This window comes from Nicotiana tabacum, chromosome 10 (assembly GCF_000715075.1).
Source record: "Nicotiana tabacum cultivar K326 chromosome 10, ASM71507v2, whole genome shotgun sequence".
NCBI lineage: Eukaryota > Viridiplantae > Streptophyta > Magnoliopsida > Solanales > Solanaceae > Nicotiana > Nicotiana tabacum.
The window spans coordinates 10,582,665-10,593,043 of NC_134089.1; positions in this window are offsets into that span (position 1 = coordinate 10,582,665).

The window sequence follows — 10,379 nt, forward strand, 5'->3', positions numbered from 1 at the left end:
CAAGTTGCGGAAGACACGGGCCTCCAAGGAGTCCGTGAAGGAGCTGCGTGCAGATGTTGATACACTGAAGGCAGATTAGCTACCATTAGACTTATTGCTCGAGGACCCAGTCCCAGCAGCTCAGCCATAACAGGAGCAGACACAGAGGCCTCCGAAGAGGAGGAGGATGATTCCTAGAGCTGATGATGCTATCATCCAGTTGGCGGACCCACCGGAGACTTCCTCCAGTCAGCCATAGGATGTACTAGTTCCAGAGCCTGTCGAGGTCTAGGCCCAGATCCCAGTAGCAGAGGAGCAGACCACCGGGAACTAGTTTGAGGTTCCTGAGCACACAGAGGACCCAGGGACCACTCATGATCCTATGCATACAGACAGGGCTTAGGGAGTCTTCTATATCCTTTTTCCTCTTATCCTTTTGATGCTTTAATCAGATTAGTTGGCATTGGGGACAATGCCAGCTTTCATTTGAGGGGGTAGGCCCTACATTTTGGATAACTATATATATATTGATATATTTTTATGTTTTCTTGATTTTTCATCTTTGGTCTGTATATAATTTGATATTTAGTTACATTTATCGCACTTTTATTTTACTTTAAGTCTGTATATAAAGTTACGTTTCATTGTACATATTCATCCCATCTATTGTATATTCAAATCCCCTCTTGTATATATTCATTTTGTTTTCCGAAAAATGTTTCATTTTTAGCTTCTTATTTATGTTCGTAGCCTTTTGTTTTATTTTGGACGTTTTCAATAAGCCTTTGGTTTTCTTAATGTCATGGTTCTTTCCAAAGGTGGAGTGTTGTGTGAACCAGGTAGCTCTTCCCAATGATGGATGGCGTGATAACCTTCTTAAGGGTTTGAGTCCGTTTTTCTTTTTGTTTTTAATAGCTAGTAGTTAAGGGTGCCTCAAGCGAAGCTTCACTTGGGCCTAGCACATTTGCCTTTGATCTCATGATCAAAAATAAATTGTTGTATTTAGGATGGTGAAAGTCGTGACCTTGAGACTCTTGTGTTGACCGATAATGATCAAGTGATTTTTCGGGACCATTGTGTGCTCAAATCATATCTAAGGTCATTGTGGGCCTCTAACTTTATGTCTTTAGAAATCCCTTAGCTTGTGTGGTACGTAATTGAATTGCAAGTCTGAGTCCCGAGCCATTGGTCTAGAACTTGCCCCGAATGTTTGTTGAGGCGAAATCATAAGTGAATTTTGACTTGAGGCATGGTTATAGGCTTTCCTTAATCCAAATGATAGTTTGAACAATTCCATAGCCTACCAATGATATGATCCCTAGTTAACCTTTTTGAGCCTTAGACCTTTTTCTTTCAAGAACCATGATTCAAGCCTATACCCATCCTGAAAGATATCCTCTCTAGGCACTCGATCTTTCCTTTAGCACATGGAAAAAGTATAAGTTTGGGGGGAGAGATGAGGATTGCAACAAAGTGGTAAAAGGGCACAAAAATTAAGAAAAGGCAATGAAAAAGAAAGAAAAGCAAAAAGACAAAAAGAATGTTCAAAGTGAAAAAGAATAAAAAGAGATTCAAGAAAAAGCAAAGAATGAAAGGTGTGGAAAGTTGAGAAAGGAGAAAAAGGTTTGAAATGCATAAGATAGAGTGACAACATGTCTCTCTAACCCCTTAGAAAGAAGTGAAATGACTTAAAGAGTTAAGAGAATGTGTGCCAAATGAATCAAAAGAAGTGCTTAAGGGAAGATGGAACCTACTTAGACCAAATCATGTCCTACCCTGAACCAAAAGCCTTCACAATATCTCTACAAAAGCCATATATGATCTTGAGTTGAATGAAGCTTACATTAGTGTATACTCACATAAGGGGCAAGCATATGGTACTTAGAGTCGGACTTGTGACTTTTTTTTAGAGAGATGAGTGAATTTCCATTATCCTCGTTTTACGCGCCAATATTCTAAAGGTGAGGTTTGCTTAGGGAGAGTTGAGGATGTGTGAGTTTTGGTTCTACAATGACCAAAGTAACTGAGAGAGTTCTTAGATGTGTTGAGTTAACTCTTGAAGCTCTTGTGTCGCACTTGATCCATGGTTTTTCAAAGGTTAAATATTGTTAAGGACTCACTTGTATTGAGGGCAATTGTTAGTCCCAATTGATGATAGTGAGGTTGCTTTAGGACAACTAAAAATTTCTTGGAGTTTCCCTTAAGGGGTGGGTCTTATTTTGTTTGCTTGAGGACAAACAAAAGCTTAAGTTTGGGGGAGTTGATAACTAGGGATTTTGAATTATTTTATACTCAATCTTGCTTACGCTTTAATTAGAAATTAATACAAAATAGTCCCAAAAGGCTCATAAGTTGTGCTTGATTGCAAGTTAGATCAATAAAGTGATAAGATGTCAAAGATCAGCTCAAAATGAGTGAAACTTGCACAAGTACCAAAGACCAGACAAACTCAGGAAAAACAGGCCTAGTGCGGCCGCACTACACTTTGTGTGGACCACACTAGGGAGATTCAGAGAGCTGGTACTTCAGACGTTAAGACAGTGCAGCCACAGAAGGTTTTGTGCGGTCCGCACTGAAGACAATGCGGCCGCACTACAATTCTGTGCGGTCCGCAGAGCCAAGGTTCAGAGAGGGTGAAGTTGGAGCTTTTAAGCCTGTGCGGTCCGCGCTAGAAGCCTTCACGGCCGAGGTCCATTCTGTACGGTCCGCGGAGCCTGAGTTCAGAGAGCCAAGTTTTCAAGAGTCTAGTGCGGCCGCACACCATTTTGTACGGTCCGCACTAACCCTGCATGGGCATTTTTGTCCAGTTTTTCCAGCTTAGTATAACTAGAATCTTTTTCCATTTTTAGGGTATCAGACATTTTAGAATAGTTGTTGCGCTTGTGGGAACGTATCGTGTAGCCATCTTGGGAATTTTTACTTACTTTTTATCATTGAATCTTTGTATTTAGCTTAGCAATTAATAAATATGCGTTCATCTTCATCTATTTCTCTATTTTTCTCTTCAAGTATGAGTAGCTAGACCCTTTAGCTAGGGTTGTGGCTCAATCCTAGTGTGGGTAATTGATGTAGGTTGCAATTAGGGCTAGATTGACTATGGGTGTTTGCTATTTGGGTTAATTTCATGGTTTAATTACTGAATTAGTGGTTGCAAACACTAGTTTGTGCTAAGTTGACTTGGGCTCTTCTTGAGAAAGAGAGCCTAAGTCTCCAAAATTGATTCAACAAGGAATTGGGATGGACTCAAGAGAGTTGATAGTTCCAATTAAAGTTTTAAACCTCGAGAGAGTAATAACCGACTTGAACCCTAGTTGCTTGAGCAAATATGCATACCCAACTGGTCTTGAGAAAGTCGATTAGGCAAAATCATTCTTTATGCCGAGAGGTGCGAGAGTGGGTAATATCAAGCAACGGTTATAACATATTCCCCAATCATTTCAATTGTGTCTTAGATGCAATTACCCATCAATTGACCACCTAGATGAAAGTCACTACCCTAGTGCCTTTTAGAATATTTGAACAACTTGTAGCATTTTACTCTTAGCTTAATCTAGTTGCAATTATAATTTGTAGTTTGATAATGGTAGAATTATAAAAGAAAACCCAAAAATGAATAGAAGTGCAATTTGTAACCAATACGCAATCCCAACCTAAATAGATACTCAACTCCCTTTCTAGCTCTCTGTGGAAATCGATACCGACCCAAAATCGGGTAAAATCTATTGCGACCCTCTCTCGCTACTTTTTAGTGGTGTGGAGTAGGCTGCGATCAGCCCACAACGACCTTAGATTAGATTTCCCGAAAAATCACTTGATGATTATCGGTTAACACAAGAGTCTCAAGGTCACAACTTTCAACATCCTAAACACAATAATTTGTTTTTGACCATGAGATCAAAAGCAAATGTGCTAGGCCCAAGTGAAGCTTTGCTTGAGGCACCCTTACCACTAACTACTAAAAAGCAAAAAGAAAAAAGGACTCAAACCCTTAAGAAGGTTGCCACGCCATCCATCATTCGGAAGAGCCACCCGGTTCACACAAACTCCACCTTTGGAAAGAACCGTGGCATTAAGAAAACCAAAGGCTTATTGCAAAAATCCAAAACATGAAGCTACGAACACAAATAAGAAGCTAAGAAAGAAAAGTTGCGGAAAGTAAAATGAATATATACAAGAGGGGATTTAATCAAATATACAATAAAGGGGATGAATATATAGAATGTAGCATAAATTTTATATACATACCCAAAGTAAAAAAGCACAAAAAATGTGTGAAGTGCTAAAATTATATACATACCAAAGATAAAAGAAAAGAAAGAAATCAAAAAATCTGTCAAATATATACAGTCATCCAACAAATCAAATAGGGCCTACCCCCTCAAATGAAAGTTGGCATTGTCCTCAATGCTAACTAAACAAAATAAGCAGCAAAAATAAAGGGAAGAGGATACAGAAACTCCCTATGGGCCGTTTGTCTGCATAGGGTCCTGAGTGGTCCCAGGGTCCTCAATATGCTCGGGAACCTGAGACTGGCTCCCTGTGACCTGTGGCTCTGCTGCTGGGACCTGGGCCTGGACCTGGACAGGCTCCTGGGTTACATCCTGTGGCTGACTGGAGGAGGTCTCCAGTAGGTCTGCCAACTGGATGACTCCATCATCTGCACGGGGAATCACCCTCTTCCTCTTTGGAGGCCTCTCTGATTGCACTAGCTGGGGATGGGCTGCCAGATTTGGGTCATGTAGCAGTAAATCCAAAGGCAGGTGATCTGCCTTCAACCTGTCAACCTCAACCCTCAACTCCTTCACGGACTCCTTGGAAGCCCGCGTCTTCCTAGCAATCCAAAGGCATGTGATCTTCTTGGTCTCCCTAGCAAGATCCTTGAGAGCTTTCCCATGAGAATCCACAGCGTCCGTAAGAACTTTCTGAGTGTCAAGGATTTTCTTCTGGTTGTCCAGAATATCCTTGAGGGCATCCTCAATAGATTGTGGGACCTGTGGAGGTGGAGGTACCGACTGAGATGCCACTGTAGAAGTAAAGACAGACAACTTAGAGTAAGTTGTCTTTATCCAGTTGTTGATACTAAGAAGGTCCTAACTCAGACGGTGGGCAATCACTGGGTAGGTCGGGGTAGAGGGTATGTTTAGAACTGCTGAAGTGTATGGACCAGGGGGCATGTCCGCTGAGGTGGAAGAAGGCTGAGTAGGAGCCACTACCACTACTGGCTCTTCAGACTGGTCAGTTGAAGCAGTGGCTATTCCCTTGTAGTTCTTGCCTTTTGAGTTGTCATCACCATACATGATGTACCATCAGAACGGGGCCTTTGCTTTCACTTTGATATCAAATGGCCGCTTCTCTACCTTTAGGTCCCTGAAGTACATGGTTAAGAAGCTGGGGAAGGGGTAGTTTTTGTCACCTTTACTGACTACCTGCGTAATCACCCAAGACAACACATTCCCGACGTTAATCGGGTACCCCTCCATAATTGATGCTACCAGTACTGCCCGGTGAAGAGGGAGTGAGTTGTCCTGCACACGAATGTTTCCCACTCCTTAGCCTCGAAATTCAAACTTCTCTTTAAGATCTTCACTCCAGCATTCAACCAATCGGGGCGGTACCTGGGATTGCCAGATACTGTGCCAACCAAGGACAGACCTCCTCACCTAATTCCATCTTTGCCAGATACAGTCTTTCATCCTCTTCATCGAAACCCAAGTAATCATTTATTGCTTTCCCGTCAAATAGTACTTTTAAATTTCGCACCTTGGTCACTTTGGTGCCCTTCTTGATGTGGGCAACATTGGTGCAGAATTCCTTGACCAGGTGCTCGTTTTCATCCTCACAGGTGTTTAAGAAGTACTCCCAGCCCATCTCTCTCTAAGCTGCCTTCTCACATTGGGGTTGTGAGGCAAGAGGTCTCTATCCACAAAGCTTCGCTCCAGAATCAATTTCCTCACAGGCCACCATTCTCTGAACTTATGGTAGGCCACTTCATTGGCAAAATGGTCTTGCCATACCTCCGATTTTCTTGTTCGTTCTACCCCGCCAACCTGAGGCTCACCCTCTACCACTTTTCCCTGTCATCTGGTACTGCACCCTCTCCAGATAATGAAGTTGTGGGAGAGGTGTACTCCTCATTTCCACTAGCGGCAGCTGAGCCCTCAGACAACTCAGAAGAAACTCGTACTGAAGCTTGGGCAGTGGGAGAAGTTGGAGGTGAAGGTGTATCTCTCAATCTGTTTCTCTCCGGCCAGTCTTCGACATATTCTGGAATGGAGTCTGAAGATATATCCCAAGAGGGTTGATACTCACTCCTCGATTGGTCAATGGCCCTATCTACCGCTCTGATAATTTTCCTTGTGTTCTTTATGTTTTGGCAGACCTGTGGGGTTACCCTTACCGAGTATGGACCGCACAAAATGCAGTGCGGCTGCATAGAGACCAATGAGGACTGCACAAAATGGCACCGCGGTCCGTACAGAGGTGGGGTTCAGACTACCCACTCTCTAAAGAAATGCACTGTGGACCGCACAAAATGGTAATGCGGTCCGCATTGAGGCACCGCGGACCGCACAAAATGCAATGCGGCCACGATCCTCAATGATCAGGTTTCAGAGTTTCTTCAATGCGGTCCGCACAAAATGCCATTGCGGACCGCACAAATTCCACGTGGTCCGCACTGAGTGCCCAGAAGTAGCACTAACTTAGGGTTCATGATATCTTGACTTTAAGTCTAATTTTACACCTAATAACGGGTCCCTAAGTGTTTGCCGAATGTATTAACTACCTAATCTAACTTTGAACAAGAATTAACTAACCTAATCTACATTACTAAAAGAAATACGAGTAGGGCAAGAGGAAGAAACAAGAAAAAACCAAAATTAGAAGAAAATAACAAAATCAAACAATTAAAAAGAAGTTACAGTTACCAGATGTGGGAAGTACTGAAGATTAATCAAGCCTAGGCAAATGAATTACGAGCAAGAAGGAAGATGAACAGTAAAATTTTGAGCTCTGAGACTGAAAAGTTCGAAAAGTGTAAAAAAAGGGCCTCAGGCCCTATTTATAGAAAAGGCCCTGAGGCCCAGCTTACCAACCCAATGCGGGTCATGAAAAATGGCAATGCGATCCGCACTGCTTCAAAGTCATAGGATTCAGACAAGGTAGCCACTGCGGTCCACACAAAATGCACTGCGGCCGCAGTGGACCATCGCGGACCGCACAAAATGCAATGTGGCCGCGGTGGTAAACTTCAGAGAGCCTATACTTTTGCTAATGCATCAGTGCGGTCCGCATTGATTTTATGCCCCCGCACTAAGTTCTTTGCGGCCTCAGAAAATGTAGTGAGGTCCGCATTGGAAACTTTAGAGACTTGAACAATTTTTTTCCACTTTGTCTTGCACTGCATCAACACAATCCTGTAGCATCTCATGACCAGTCATTCCAAAAATAAATCCTATACTACAATGAATATCAAAGAAAAATAAGAATAAGAACACATGGGTTGCCTCCCAAGAAGCGCCTGATTTAACGTCGCGGCACGACGCAGGTTACCATCAAATCAGTTGAGATGAAGAAATGCAACCACGTGGCTGTCATCAATTTTTCCTAAGTAGTGCTTGACCCTATGGCCATTCACTCTGAAAACTTCCCCATTTTTGTTTTTCAAATCAAGAGCACCAAACGGGGTCATACACACCACTTCAAAAGGTCCACTCCATCTTGAGTTAAGCTTTCCCGAAAACAGACGTAACCGAGAGTTGAACAAGAGAACCAAATCACCCACTTTGAACTCCTTGCTACGAGCATATTTAACATGAAGGTACTTCATCTTGTAATTGTACAAGGAAGAACTGGAGTAGGCATGGAATCGGAATTCATCAAGTTCATTAAGCTACTCCACCTGAAGATTGGCTGCAACATCCCATTCAAGATTTAGCTTCCTCAAAGCCTACGTGGCCTTGTGCTCTAACTCAATCGGTAGATGGAAAGCTTTCCCAAACACCAACCGATATGGAGACATACCAATCAGAGTCATGTAAGCAGTCCTATAAGCCCATAGAGCATCATCCAACTTCTTTGACCAATCGGTCCTATTTGCATTGACCATCTTTGACAATATACTCTTGATTTCCCTGTTTGAGACTTCAACTTGGCCACTCGCTTGAGGATGGTAGGAAGTAGAAACTTTGTGATTGACACCATACTTTGCAAGCAAAGTATCAAAAGCTCTATTGAAAAAATGAGACCCCCCATCACTTATGATTGCATGAGGAGTACCAAACCTTGTAAAAATGCTCTTTTTGAGAAATGCAACAACACTCCGGGCCTCATTGTTAGGTAAAGCCATGACTTCAACCCAATTTGAAACATAGTCCACCGCCACAAGAATGTATGTGTTACCACACGAGTTAAAAAACGGACGCATAAAATCAATGCCCCATACATCAAAAATATCAACCTCAAGAATGGTATTGAGAGGCATCTCATCTTTCTTCGAAATTCCACCCACTCTTTGACATTCATCACACCTCTTCACTAGTTCACTTGCATCTTTGTACAAAGTTGGCCAATAAAACCCACAACTAAGAACTTTGGAAGTCGTCCTCGCCCTGCCATAATGGCAACCATAGGGAGAGGAATGACAAGCCTCCAAGATACTCAATTGCTCTTCCTCCGGGACACATCTTCGGATTACACCATCTATGCAAATCTTAAACAAGTACGGCTTATCCTAATAGAAATCCAAACTATCCCATTTGAGCTTCTTCTTTTGGTTAGAAGAGAGATCACACGGGATTATACCAGTCACAAGGAAATTAGCAACATCCATAAACCATGGCATACCATTCATCGAAACTGAAAGGAGTTGTTCATCGGGAAATGAATCATTGATCTCTAGGCCATCACGAGGCCTCCCCTCCTCCTCCAAGTGGGACAAGTGGTCCGCCACTTGGTTCTCACTACCCTTCCAGTCCACAATCTCCAAATCAAACTCTTGAAGTAACAAGACCCATCGCATCCGTCTAGTTTTGGAATCCTTCTTCGTCATCAAGTATCGGAGTGAGGCATGGTCAGTATGGATTATGACCTTGGCACCCATAAGATACAGCCGAAATTTCTCCATTGCGAACACAATAGCCAAAAGTTCTCTCTCGGTCACCGTGTAGTTCACTTGAGCATCATTCATTGTCTTGATCGCATAGTACACCGAATGAAACATGTTTTTCATTCTTTGACCCAAAACCGCCCTAACCGCAACATCATTCGCATCACATATGAGCTCAAAGGGTAAGCTCTTATTAGGTGCGGTAATGATAGGAGTGGTGGTCAACTTATGCTTGAGAATTTCAAAGGCTTGCATATATTTGTCATCAAACACGAACTTGGCATCCTTTTCCAACAACTTGTACAAAGGATCCACTACCTTCGAAAAGTCTTTGATAAATCTCCGGTAGAACCCCGCATGCCCAAGAAAACTTCAAACTTCCTTGACGGATGTAGGGGAGGGAGCCTTGAAATCACATCAATTTTTTCTTTGTCTACCTCAATACCATATTTTGAAATTTTATGCCCAAGAACTATGCCCTCTTCCACCATAAAGTGGCATTTCTCCCAATTGAGAACAACATTGGTTTCTTTACAACGGGCCAAGACTCTATCAAGAATTTTCAAGCACTCATCAAATAAATATCCCACAACACTAAAGTCTTCCATGAACATCTCGAAAATTTCTTCCACCATATCGGTGAAAATGGCCATCATACACCGCTGGAATGTAGCCAGTGCATTGCACAACCCAAAAGGCATCCTAGAAAAGGCAAAGGTACCATATGGACAAGTGAATGTGGTCTTCTCCTGAGCTTCCGGAGCAATCAAGATTTGGTTGTACCTAGAATACCCATCCAAGAAATAGAAGAAGGCACGCCTAGCAAGTCTACATCTGATCAAGAATAGGCAAAGGAAAGTGATCCTTGCGAGTCACTTTATTCAACTTGCGGTAGTCCATGCATACCCTCCAACCGGTGATGGTTCCGGTAGGAATCAACTCATTTTGTGAATTTGCAACCACGGTCATGCCACCCTTCTTCGTTACACATTGCACCGGTGAAGTCCAAAAGCTATCAGAGATGGGGTACACAACCCCGACATCTAACCACTTGATCACCTCCTTTTTCACAACTTCTTGCATTGCCTCGTTCAACCTCTTTTGATGTTCCAAAGAGGGTTTTGTATCATCTTCTAGAATAATCTTGTGCATACAGAATGTGGGGCTTATCCCTTGAATATTAGCTAAAGTCCATCCAATTGCCTTTTTCCGCTTTTGAAGCATCGCCAATGTGGCATCAACCTGCATGTTAGTAAGACAAGAGGAAAGAATATCTGGCAATGTAGAACTAGGG